The sequence below is a fragment of the Grampus griseus genome (assembly GCF_964374135.1).
Source record: "Grampus griseus genome assembly, chromosome: 16".
Classification (NCBI taxonomy): Eukaryota; Metazoa; Chordata; class Mammalia; order Artiodactyla; family Delphinidae; genus Grampus; species Grampus griseus.
The window spans coordinates 79,230,594-79,244,275 of NC_139010.1; the positions used below are offsets into that span (position 1 = coordinate 79,230,594).

Here is a 13,682-nt window from a genome sequence, read left to right on the forward strand (position 1 = left end):
GTCATCTCCTTCAGCTAAGTGCCTTTAACTTCCCTGATTTGGAAATGTCCGCCTCTAGGTTGCCTCTGCCATCTGGCCCCCCTGTTCCAGGCCTGACTCTGGGCTGCTGAACCATGTTGGGAAAAGTGACTCCTTTTGCTTTTCTTTCTTCACTCTTCTTGGTTTGCTTCCCCACAACCTTTGTCCCAAAGTCCCTCTGTTATCCTCCAGCTCCCAGCCCAGCCCTTAGCAGGTGACCCGCACTTGACTCCCCCAGGAGGAGAAAGGGTATGAAGTCCACTCCATCACCTGTTCTCCCATCAGAATTTCTCTGCAACTCTATTTTTCACATCTTCCTTTTCTCCTGTTTCTGGGAGAGAAAGCGCCCCCTCCCCATTCCCTTAGCTAGCTAAGACGCATCAGTCCGCTCTGGATTACCTGCCTCCTGGATTTCAATCCTTTATTTTTTCCCCTCTCCATCCTCTCTCCTCTGTTTATAAAAGTGCTCAGATATGCTCATTTTAAAAAGTGTGTAAAAGAAAACAAAACCTTTCCCTCATTCGTGTTATTACTCCCTGTGTCTATTCTTATATCTCCTGCCTTCCCTTCCTTGCCAAACGCCTTGGACTGGTCTGTAATCACTGCTTCGAAGCCCACACATGCCTTCAGCTTTCGGAATCTGGCTTCTGTCTCCACCATCCTACTGAGACCTGTTCTCTGGAAGGTCACTAAGACTCTTGTTTGTCAAATCCAGCGACCTTTTCTCTGTTCTAATTCCTAAGTCTGTGGAATCTGACACATATTCTTGAGGCTTACCACCCCCTGGGCTTCCAGAACACCTTTTCATCTCCTGGCTTTCTGACCCATCTTTTTCTCTTCCTTTGGGAGTTTCTCTTTTTCTATCCCACTCCTGTGGCTTCAGTGGCAACTTCTACATTAGATAACTCTCTGATGTTTATCTCCAGGTCCAGCCTATCAACTTTTTAGCATTTCCCCCTGCTTACTGCACATCTCCTCCTGAGCCCAGCATCTCAACATACCTCGTCCAGCGGTCAACATCGCCTCTTATTTAGTTCCTCTCCTGTGCTTTGATTCTGACTTTCAATTCTTTCATCTGCCCCAGATTCAGACACCGGAAAACCCTGAAGTTCTATGGTCACCCTATTTCACTTCTGACCCCTCCTTTCCATTCCCACAGCTACTTTGGTTTTGGGTTCTTGACTGTTAATTGGTTTCTCTTTCCCTGATTCTAGTTCTACCCTGGTTTGTCCCACAGGTATTCCAGGTTAAGGTATAAGTACTGGCTCTTGCCTGCTCAGAACCATTCCATGGCTTTCTACTAGTGAAGGAATTAAGTACAGAGCCACAGTTTGGCGTTCAAGACCTTCACAGCAAGGCAGGAAAAGTAAAATGGGATTTTATCTTCCCTAGGTAGTTTGAAAAACACCTGAAATAAAACTCCAAACAAACTAGTTGTCAACAAAACTATAATGTCCCTACACTTTAGTAAAAGGGTTGTAAGAAAAAGAACATTCTTTTTTGCAACAGTGGATACTTTTTTCCCAAATGAAATATTTCTCAGAAATATATGTAAGGAGAATAATGTATTCTCTGTGCCAAACAGCACGAATTAGATCCTTCTTTGTGACAGTGCTGTCTGCTGCATTTGCTGACATCCTTTTTACTCAAATGTGGTGCATTGGGAAGGAGATTTGACTGGGGAATCAAGAGCTTTGTGTTCTAATTTTAGACCTAGATGGTCTGGCTTTTGGTAAGGCACTTAAAATCGCTAAGGCATTAGTTTCCACACCTGCAAACTGTTGGTAAGTCACTTAAAATCTCTAGGCATTAGTTCACACATCTGCAAACTGCGGGCCTGGGACAATGTCAATATCTGGCTGCACATTACAATCACCTGGGGAGTGTGTTTAAAACCTAGCCAATGCAAACTCTCCTCCTGGGGATGGTTTCAGTAGGTCTGGGTAGGGCCCAGATAGGTATATTTTGAAAAGTTCCTCATGTGTAGCCAGGGCTGAGAACCACTGGCTTGGTAACAAGTGCCTTTTCAGCTTTACCATAGAGTCACTTTTGGATTTGCTCTTCCTCTCAATTACAAGATGGTTTTCGTTTGAATTTACTCAGCACATTCCACCTCCTATTGTCATTATGGTTATTTTTGTCTCGTCTGCTTTCCTATGCTGTAGTTCCCACAAACACAGAATGTGTCTTACTCATCTCTGTGTGCTTGTTATTCCTTGACACATGGATTTTAAGTTTGCTAAACTTCATGAAGAGTTAACAAGCTTACTTAAACAATATCTCTTTTCCTTAACAAAATGAATTACAACTCAAACTAAACAAAAACACCTGATTCTGTGGTTCTTGGTAACTTGCTGGTGAGCTTCAGGAAGGGCAAGCTGGAGGTTCTCAGAGGCTCTTAAAATATTTTCAAAGTGAAATGTTGGTGGAACCATTTGTTCTTACATAATAACGTGGTTTAATTTTATCTACAATTGTGTTAATTATATGTTTGAGAATGTGTGTTAAGTTTTGTAGGTAAATGACTGTTGCAGTTTAAACTCTGTTGATGAGTCCTTGAGCAAATAATGTTGCTCCGGGAAGGTGGTGGTTATTAAAACTCTCGACATCACAGGAATGGCTGCAAGTGTAAAATATACCACTGATTAGGAAAGAGGTTGTTGATGAGAGGAAGCTATATCAGGTATTTCTCTTCAGTGGCCATAGTGAAGCTATGAGAATACCAGGCATAGTTTTACTAAATGAAGTCACCATCCGAGTTTTAAAGATCGAGTTAAACTCTGAATAATACATTCTTTCTGTTGAAGCTGAGGCGTCCGAAACTTCAGACGCCTCAGTGCTTTTTGACAGTGCTAAGAAGTTTACAACTTTTAAAGACTCTCTGTGTTTTTACGGTCATTCGAATTCTTGAAATAAAATTTGCAGTATGAAAAATGCAAGGCAAAGTCTCATTGAGAAAAGCAAACCTCCCCAGCCTGAAAAATATGACATACTCATGGGGTTTTAGTAATTGGGTAAATGATTTAGACTACTTGGCTATATTTACATTAAAAAAAGAAATATATGAAACATCACCATATAACATATTCTCTTCGGAACTTCGGCTCAGGTAATTCTCCCGGCAGTTTTTCCCCCCCCATGGCTATAATTTAATCTCTCCCTTACATTTACAATTTACAGTAAAAGCAAACCATTAGAAAATTAGGTTTACCCAATACTAGAGCTAGGAAGTAGTAAAAGAGAGCGAAAAGCAAAGTATCCATGGCTTTTTAAAAAATTAATTTTATTGAGATATAATTGGCATACAACTCCATGGCTTTTCATCATGAATATATGCATGTACTTAGGTAATACATACATTATAAATTTACACATTCACAAATATAAATGGATAGCTGCCTCGAAGACAGGAATAAAAAAAGACATTGTAAAAAAAAAGATATGAAAATGCAATTGTCTCAACCTAAAAATTTATCTTCCCTGGTGTCTCATCAAGAGCTTGAAGCTGTATAAGAAAAAGTGATGCAGAATCTGTCACTAAGTAGTTCACTTGGTGAGACTTGGGAGTTGACTTAGAAGTCGGCTGTAAGAGCAACCGAGACCGTTCACTAGGAGCTGGGCAGCCACAAGAACGTCCTCCCGGCCGCCCCGGCTGCGTCCCCGTGCCCCGCGCACGCCGCGCCGTCGCCTCCCGGCGTGCCCCGCACGTCGCCGAAGTCCCGCAGCCCCAGCCAACCGGCCGCCGCACAGGGGGCGGGACCCGTGGGCCGGCGCGCGCCGCCGCCTCACAATCGGGGCCCGGCGCCGGCGTGACGTCCCCCTTCCGCGGCCCGCCTTCTGCGCCCGGAAAGAGGCGGCCGACCATTGGCTGCGCCGCTGGCGGCCTCGGGGCCAATGACACGGCGACGAGCGGCGGGGTCTGGCCTTGACGTTGTGCTGCTTGCCGTGGGGTTTTTTTGGCTCCGGGGCCCCTCACCGCCGCCATTAGGAGCCTGCTGCTCCCGAGGCCACCCCCCCTCCTCTCTCCCCCTCCCCCCCGTGTCCCCCCGCCTCCGTGCCTGCTCTCCGCCCCTCTGCCCCCGCCTCCGGCAGCGGGAGTCGCGCGCGGGCCCGCGGTGACCATGTCCTGACTGAGGGGAGAGGGCGGAGGCGGCAGCAGCGGGGCGGGCGGCGGCGCGGAGGGAGGCGGAGAGGGGCCGGGCTCGGCTCGTCGCCGCGGGCTGCTCGGGGAGTCGCTGCCGCCGCCGCGGCCGCCGGGCGCCGAGCGTCGGACGGGGAGGAGGAGCAGGAGCTGGAGGAAGAGCCACCGCCGCCGCCAGGTAACCGGGCCCCGGGAGGGCGCCCCGCTGCAGGCCCCTCGCGGCTCCGCCGCGGCCTGCCCGGGCCCCTCGCTCCCTGATGGCGCCCAGGCCGCTGGGTCTCCCGGGCCGTCCGCCAGCGACCCCCGGGTAGGCGTCGCAGGCGAGGAGAGGGGAGGCGGCAAGGTCTGGCTCCTCCGCGCTTCCATCTTGGGCTTTCCCGATGCGGGGACAGGCCCGGGGCTGTGGGAGGGTGGGTCCGCTCGGCTTGTTTACCGACCATGGATCAGCCGCGGCTGGACGCGCCGCCTGCCTTGCCACCTCTCTTCCGCCAGATGACCCCCCTTCCCCCCGACTTCTTTTCCTGCCACCTCCGGGCTGGGGAGTGGGGTTTCTCTCGCGCTCTGCGGTAGGCCCTAAATACTTGGGTCCATCGCCACAAGTTGGTACTGGGCCCCAAACTTCGGTCCCTTGGCCGCTTCCTCTTCGCCTCCCGCGGTGGCCTTCCGTTGTTGCCTTTTCTGTCCTAGAAAGATGGGGGGCGACGGGGGTGGGCTGGGGAGGAGGAGCTGGAACTCGTGGCAAGATCGTCTAGCTCTCTCGCTCGCGATAACGATGGTTCCGTGCAACTCCCTATTATTTTCTCCGCTGTGGTTTGGTGTGGGTCGTTTCACAGACAAAAGGACTGTAATGAATACTTGCGTTAAGCACAAGGGACCAGCAGTTTAGGTTCAGCCTGGAAGTTTGAACCGGCCCATTATCTTTGAGATAACACTGGTGTTTTGAAACTCTGGCTGAGAATTTGGTATTTCAGTCAATTGATTCCATAACTCCGTAGGCTATGAGGTTAAACGCCGTCCCCTCTATCCAATATTTTGGTCTGTTTGCTCACCGTATGATCTGTTATGTTGTTGTCAATAAATTTAATGTACAGTTGAAGAGAAATCTTTACCTCATGGAAACGTTATATAATGAGTGTTTTTTCTAAAGTCTCTTTTTAGTTGACTTCTTTATCACTTGTGCGACCTCAAGGGTACCCATGTTTTGATCAAACGTGGATGACTCAGTATTCAAACCATAAGCCAGGGGAAACCATAAGGAATATTGATCTTGGGTTGTGCCAGGGGTCTTAGGAAAGTCATTAAACTAGGTTTGTGAAAAATTAAGCTGGATCTCTCCTCCTGGTTATTAATATTATTAATTAAATGAGGCAGTTGTAAAGAAATCTAGAATCCTGATTCCCCCTTGATTTCTGGATCTTATGATATGCAGTCACCTTCTTATACTAAAGTTTCATAACATTGTTTTTATAGGCTGTCGGGGACTGAGAGGACAGTAATGGCACATTTTAATCTTTGGGGAGGATATTATTTGAATGTCATGAGGGATTTTTATTTCTGTTGATGTTTCAGCACCTTTTGTTAATGCTTCAGAACATTGAGACACCCATTTATTTACTCTTGAAATGTGCTTGGGTTAGTATGATGAACTCATTCATGGTAGCTTATGGCCTTGATCCAGCTCTGTGTGCTGATAAGGGTTTGGCATATTGCATTTAAAGTCAGAGGATTAGCATAGTTTTGGAACTCATGATCCAGATGTAGGATATTTGAGGTAAATTGCCTCCTGTGTGTAACTGATATAGTGAGAGCTCTTCAATGTGCTTTATACTTATATCGCTTTTATAGTAGATGGAGGCTTTAAATAAATGGGAGCTGCAAAAGTAGACCACTGTAGCTTTTTATTTAACTTGGTTCAGCGTTATTATTTGAGCATTGCTGCTCACTTCCCTCCTTCCCCAATAATAAGCTTTTGCACCTGGGCTTTGAATACGTTTTCTCCCAGTGATGTGTTTCACCTGGACTATTTGTGCTCCGCTAATGCCTTGGGTAAATAATATCTTGCACATTTTAACACTCACCTTCTCACATCACAACATAAAAAGTTCCGGAACTCTCCTTGTTACATGCAAAGTAAGGTTTAAGCTCCTTGGTGTGGTTTTCAGGTTTCTCTGTAATCTGGCCCTGATCCATTCTTCAGTCTTAACTCATTTCTTCCCTTTGTGAATCTTTAGTTCCAGCCAAACTAACTTGTTTGTTGTTCCTGTGAAGTCCCTCCTCTTGGCCTTTCTTTGTGCCTTTCTTTCTGTTTGAAACTCTTTTCTGCTTGTATTCACGGATACTCCCTTTACTCTGGGCCCAGTCTCTTGAGAAGCCTTTTTGACTAGTTCAACCCCAGGGGATCTATTCATACCTCTCCTGTGTGGGACTGTTTTCTTCTTCTTTTTTTTTTTCTTAGCATATGCTAGCCTGGATTTCAGTTTATCTTTTTATGTCTTTATTCGGCTTCCCAGTTAGATTTTTAAGACCTTTGAGGAGTGGGTATGAATCCTAAACCATGTATCTGTGGAGACCATATATTAAGCACTGAAAATATGAATACGTTGACAAAGTATTTTGGTTATAGAGTTGTTCTAGAATATGAAGTTTGTACTCCTCTGAGTATTGGAGTTGCTGATTTCAAAGTTGGACTTTGATGGGTTTTTAAAAAAAATTTATTTATTTTACTTACTTATTTTTGGCTGCGTTGGGTCTTCGTTGCTGCGCCCAGGCTTTCTAGTTGTGGCGAGCAGGGGCTACTCTTTGTTGCGGTGCGTGGGCTTCTCATTGTGGTGGCTTCTCTTGTTGCGGAGCACGGGCTATAGGCGTGTGGGCTTCAGTAGTTGTGGCACGCGGGCTTAGTAGTTGCGGCTCACGGGCTCTAGAGCGCAGGCTCAGTAGTTGTGGCACACAGGCTTAGTTGCTCCGTGGCATGTGGGATCTTCCCGGACCAGGGCTCGAACCCGTGTCCCCTGCATTGGCAGGCGGATTCTGAACCACTGCGCCACCAGGGAAGCCCGGGCTTTGATGACTTAATGAGACAAAATATTTGAAACCATGGCTGTCTCTAGAAAGTTTTTTTTGGCCAGTATGTTTATATCTATTATCAGCATGGTTCTCTTTCTGTAGAGGATGCTCAACATTTTGTTAATGGTATAAGTACTACAGATCTGTAGTTTACTTCAGATTTGAGTTTGGGGCGGTTACTTTGGTTTGAGTTTGGCACCAGTGGCACTGTTGTCATGCCATATTTGTACATAGGTAACATTTAGCATCATGGGCAGGAGACAGTAATCTGTAGTCTCAGTTTGCATCCTTAACCTCAGATGTTGGCAGCGTGTGTCATTGATCATGAGGCAGATGAGACTCAGGAGAATGTGTGATTCACTGCTACCTGTCAACACTGTTGGAAGAAACACAAACAAGCCCATCCATAGTATTTTTGTATCCCAAGGATAATTACGTGTAATTATGTAGCACATGGGTGGTTGCTGATGTAGTTGGAGAACAGGTGTGTACGTTCCTCTTGTGTTGTATGTGTGAGTGAGAGGCCTGATGTTTTATGGATACATAGTCTCCTAGCAGTAAATCATCTTGATTTATCCACTGCATCTTTGTGGAAACTTGTGTTCTTCCTCCAGTTCATCAAAATATTTTTTTTCTCCTGAAATTGACTGGTTTTTAGAAACTAGTTTACATAAAAACTTTTTTTTAAGCTTCAGAAACCTTTTTCACATAATTGAAGCTAAAATTAATCTGTTAACTTTCCAGAAATACTAAGCATTTTTACTTAGGCTACTTGCATTTGTAAAAGGGACTTTCACAGAATTACATCAGTAATTTCACCACTTGACAAATCTGGATCAGTAAGCATTCATTCTTTGCTCTCTGGGAGGGTGGTATTTTGGTTAAGATTAAATTTTTGAAAAGAGTCATTAGTTTGAATTTTAAAGTGGAGGTTGGTCAGGAACATAAAATTTATTTTTCAGGTGCCTAGTGAATTGAACTTTTTAGTAATGAAAAAACTAATTTCCTTTATTTTTTATTCTTTTTTTTTTTGGCGGAACGCGGACCTCTCACTGTTGTGGCCTCTCCCCTTACGGAGCACAGGCTCCGGACGCGCAGGCTCAGCGGCCATGGCTCACGGGCCCAGCCGCTCCGCGGCATGTGGGATCTTCCTGGACCGGGGCACGAACCCGTGTCCCCTGCATCGGCAGGCGGACTCTCAACCACTGCGCCACCAGGGAAGCCTTTTGGCTTTTTATTTTGTACAGTTTGGCAAGTCAGATTTTTATGTGGATTGAATTTACATAAATAAAAAATATTCGAGTGGATGAGGCATTGTTGGAAATCAGTTGCATATATCTCCGTCTTTTAAAATTTTTTTAACAATAACAGCTTAATTGAGGTTTAGTTCATAAAACAAAAAATTCACACTTTTAAAGTATGGAATTCATTGGTTTTTAGTGTATTTACAAAGTTATGTAACCATCACCACTATTCAGAACATGTTCATCACCCCCAAAACAGACCTTGTACCCATTAGCAGTCATTCCCTCTTTGCCCCAGTTCCTGGCAACAAGTAATCTACTTCTGTCTTTATGGATTTACCTGTTCTGTACATTTCATATAAATGGAATCAAACAATATAGTCGTCCTTTGGTATCTGTGGGGGATTGGTTCCAGGATCCCTCTTGGATCCCCAAATCCAGGGATACTCAATTCCCTCATATAAAATGGCAAAATATTTGCATATAACCTACACACAACCTCTTGTATACTTTAAATCATATCTATATTACTTATAATACCTAATACAATATAAATGCTATGTAAATAGTTGTCAGTGCGTGAAAATTCAAGTTTTGCTTTTTGGAACTTTCTTTATATGACCCTTGGTATCTGGCTTTGTTCACTTCACTTATTGTTTTCAAGGTTTATCCATCTTGTAGCATGTATCAGTACTTCATTCTTTTTTATGGCTGAATAATATTCCATGTATGGGTACATACCACATTTTGTTTATATTTATCTATTCATTGATTGATGGGCATTTGAGTAGTTTCCACCTTTTGGCTTTTTATGAAATATGCTGCTGTGAACATTTGTGTACAAACTTGTGTGTGGACATAAGTTTTCATTTTTTGGGGGGTATATATTGATACCTAGGATGGAATTGCCGGTTCATATGGTAACTCTGTGTTTAACCTTTGAGGAACTTTGTGACTGTTTTCTAAAGTGGTTGTACCATTTTTGCATTTATACCAGCAATGTATGAGGGTTCCATTTCTCTACATCCTCATCAACACTTGTTATTGTCTGTCTTTTTTATTATAGCTGTCTTAGTGAAGTGGAATCTCCTAGTTTTTATTTGCATTCCCTAATGGCTGGTGGTATCGAGTATCTTTTCATGTGCTTACTGGTCGTTTGTGTATCTTTAGAGAATGTCTACTCCAATCCTTTGCCCATTTTTCAGTTGGGTTATTTGTCTTTTTATTGTTGAGTTGTGAGAGTTTTTTATATATTCTGGACACAAGTCAGATGACTTGCAAATACTTTCTCCTGTTCTGTAGGTTATCTCTTTATTGATGGTGTACTTTGAAACGCAAAAGATTTTAATTTTGATGTCCAATTTGTCTGTTTTCTTTTGTCACTGTGCTTTTGGTGTCATCTCTAAGAAGCCATTGTGTAATCCAAGGTCAAGAAGATTTGCATTTCTTCTAAGAATTTTACAGTTCTTAGCTCTTACATTTAGGTCTTTGATAATTTTGAGTTAAGTTTTGTATATAGTATGAGATAGGGATCCAAATTTATTCTTTTGCAGAGGGCTGTCAAGTTGTCCCAGCATCATTTGCTGAAATTCAGTTAGCTTTAGTAACATAATTATTCTCAGCCATCAATTGATTATTGCAAGACAGTATTCCCTGGATGTATGAAGAAATTATCCTTACTTTGCAGGTGGAGAAAAGGATTTCGACTGAGTGTTGCTCATTAAGTTGCAGCAGTACGCTTGTGATTGGAATTCTGAAGGCAAGACCATTTCTGTAATGGTTTTTTTTTGTTGTTGTTCTCGCCGTGAGGCCTATCATTTCTGTAATTTTTAACAAACCACTTTTAAATCCTTTTCTGGTTGGGGTGGGTAATTAACTTCATTTTTTGGTATTTAATGAAGTTAAAGTTTGTTTTTAAACAGGGGAACGACAGGAATTTGTAGAACTTTAGACTAATCTTTGTTTGGAATACTATCCTTTGATACCAGGAGAATATTGAATTCCTTTTTATTGTCTAAATGATTAGTGAGCAACTGTTTTATAGCAAACACTGTTTGTAGAGATGTAAAAGTGAATTTTTCAGTTGATCATTAGAAAGAAACCTTATTCCACAAAACTAAGTACTATGAAGTGGTAAAGAAGTGACTAAATTAGCACAAGATTAGGATTGGGTCAAGAAGGGTTTTACAGAAGTGGGAACATTTGAGCTAGTCTTTGAAGAAGGAGTGACAAGTTTCTAGGTATATATAGAACCAGGTAAGAATGGGAGGTGGGAGTGGGAGAACATCGTGTGCAGAAGCAATTGTAAGTGAAGGCATGGAGATATGAAAATTACATGCCACATATAAGGACCAGCAGAGGGTACAGTATGGCTAAAGCATGTGGATGAGGTTGGAATGGTGCTCATAGCACCTGGATATGAATGCCTTATTCCTTCTCCAGTCCCTGATCCTCTTTTTCCCCTTGAGCTAGTATTGTCAAGGAGCTGGGAAATAGAAAGGAGAAGTGATCCTCTTCAGTGTGGATCATCTTTACAGGTGGGAAGAGGGAAGGGTTCTCTGTCTCCGTGTGTGTGTGTGTGTGTGTGTGTGTGTGTGTGTGTGTGTAGGGGGATTTGTTTGAGGATATTTGTTGTATTAAGCTTAAAATCTGAAGGCCTTGTTTTTATAGAAATTCATTCAAATTAAGTTAATAATTGTTGGGCACCTGCTGTGTGATCTGAGATTGTTTAGGATTTTCAAAAAAGTAGATTACATGAAATACTGTTACAAAGACTACTGAGTTAAAACATTTAGTAACGACTTGTTCAGTGTTAAGCATTTTAGAAAGTAATTGTACTGGATGTTCAGATAACTCTACAAACAAGACAAAGTCTCTGTTACTTGTATTTACATTCTAGTATAGAGAGAGCGCAACCAAGGAAAAACAAAAATAAAAACAAAAAACAAAAAAACCCAAACCAAACCCAAGTAGTGATAGGTGCTCTGCAGATAATATAATGAAAGTAGGGTAATGTGGTGGAGAATGACATCAGTCTGGTGAGGGAAAATCTTTCTGAGGTGTTATTTAAACCTAGCTTTTGATGACAAGAGCTGACCATGTGAAAATATGGGGAAAGAGAATTCTAGGCAGAGGAGATTTCTAATATAAAACTCCTATGGTGAAAATGAGCTTGCTTGTAAAAGGAACAGAACAAAATCCGCTGGGGAATTTTAATTTTATTCTGAGTGGGTTGGGAAGCCATTAGAGGATTTTAAGTCCTTGTGTTGTGACCTGGTTTATGTTTCTAAAGGATCCACCTGGCTTCCATGCGAGGATGGTGGATCGAATAGAAGCAGCAAGATTAGTGGGGAGGTTATGTAGTAATCGTGAGAGTTGATGGTGGCTTGGACTAGGGGTATGGTAGGGTAATCTGGAGAAAAATTCAGATTTTCGGATTTGTTTTGGAGGTAGCGTCAATGTCTTGTTGTAGATAGAGACAGTAACTATATACAGTCAGTCCATCTTGTAACCTAATATTCACATTTCGTTCTAGGGAAATAAGTTTTTGTAACTCTGGAAGGCTGTGGTGCATTTGTGAGAGAAAACAGGAGTCAGAATCTGGGCTTTACTTCCTAAAGCTTTGTAAGTGTGGACAAGTCATTTCACCTTTCCTGAAGCCACAGATTCCTTGTCATTAAAATGAAGATACTTGTACCTCAGAAGGATTCTGGGGTACCTTACAGGAAATTACCTGAGGGTTCCGAAGATGAAGTGAAATAATAGAAGTTTTCTGTGACCTGAAGCTTCATATAAAATTTAAGGTGGTGTTATTTCACGCTGACATTTGTTCATAATATTAATTATTGGATGTGGATCTTGACATTATTGGTGTTAGCCCTCGTGTAAGGACAGGAAAGGCATTACCATAATTTTTTCAGATGAAGAGGCTTGGATCTTAAGGGTTTGGCCAATATCCCTGACTTAGTAAGAGGTGGAGAGGGACATGAACTCACATCTAAAAAGTGCAGTACATTTTTCTCTATATAAAATAACAAGAGATGGAACTGATCTTCCCATAGTAAAATAAAGTAGATTTCCCCTTAATAATGCTTTGGTGAAAGGCAGTAAATCGCTGAAGGGAAATATTGTAGGATATTCTTGACACACACGTGTGTTTGTGTTTGGAAGGTTCTTTTATGTCCTGTTTAGGATTTTTCACCTAAGTGTTGGGGTGTTGAAATTTTTAAAGCGGCTGAATAACAACACCAGATTTTTTTTTTTTTTTGGACAGATTACTCTGGCAGAGATATGGAGTATGAAGGTTGGAAGACCAGTTAGAATAATAAATAAAATATTTGAGAGAAATGATGAACTAGGGCTTGGTTGTAGGGGTAGAAGAAACAGACAATTCTTGAGAAATTTTTAGATACAGGAGGCCACATTTACTCTCATATAAAAGGACTGTTGTGTACCTGTTTCTTGGTTTTTGTCAGAATAACAATGATGTATGTGAAAGTATTTTGTAAATTATAAGGTTTATTGTGTGATGTGGACATATATAAGTACAAATGTATTTTTCTCCCAGAACTGTTTGAAAGTAAATTGCAGACTTGATACCCCTTAATCTCTAAATATTTCAGTGTGTATTTCCTAAAAACAAGGTCTTTCTCTTATGTAACCACAAGAGTTATCAAACTCAGGAAATTAACATTGCATGATTAATTCTTATAAGAATAAGATTCTATAAATCTTATTTAAATTTTGTCAGTTGTTCCATTAATATTCTTTATAAAGACAAAAGAAAATCTCAGATCATGAGTTGCAGTCTATTGCCATGTTTTTTATAGGTTCCTTTAACTGGAACAAAAAAGTCCTTGTTTTTCATGATATTGATGTTTTTGAAGAATATAGGACTAGTAATTTCGTAGAAGGTCTCTTAATATTGGCATTTCTGATATTTTTGCATAATCAGAGTCAGAGTATGTACTTTTTAGCAAGAATGCCACAGAGGTGATGTTTTGTTCTTAGTACAACATATCAAGAGGCAAATGATGTCATTATTGGTGTGGTTAACTTTGATTACTTCGTTAAGGTGTCTACCAGGTTTTGTAACATACCAGTTATTGTTGGGAGATACTTGGAGACTATTTAAATATCCTGTTAATTCTCAAATTTTCACCCACTAGTTTTAACATTCAGTGATGATTCTTTTCTGAATCTGTTGTAGAGATTGC

The 13,682-nt window shown here is 41.9% G+C and overlaps 1 protein-coding gene across 3 annotated transcripts in view; it reads left to right on the top strand.

Annotated features, from left to right (window-relative positions):
* Positions 1-4,042: 4,042 nt before the first annotated feature.
* The window catches only part of ZRANB1 (zinc finger RANBP2-type containing 1), a 68,654-nt gene continuing 59,014 nt past the window's right edge, over positions 4,043-13,682 (top strand). For 2 of the 3 annotated variants that reach the window (XM_082673411.1, XM_082673413.1), the window contains exon 1: positions 4,300-4,337. The gene's annotated coding sequence lies outside the window, so the exon portion shown is untranslated. Of the gene's footprint in view, positions 4,338-13,682 lie in introns of all 3 variants that reach the window. The other variant, XM_082673412.1, reaches the window with a different exon arrangement.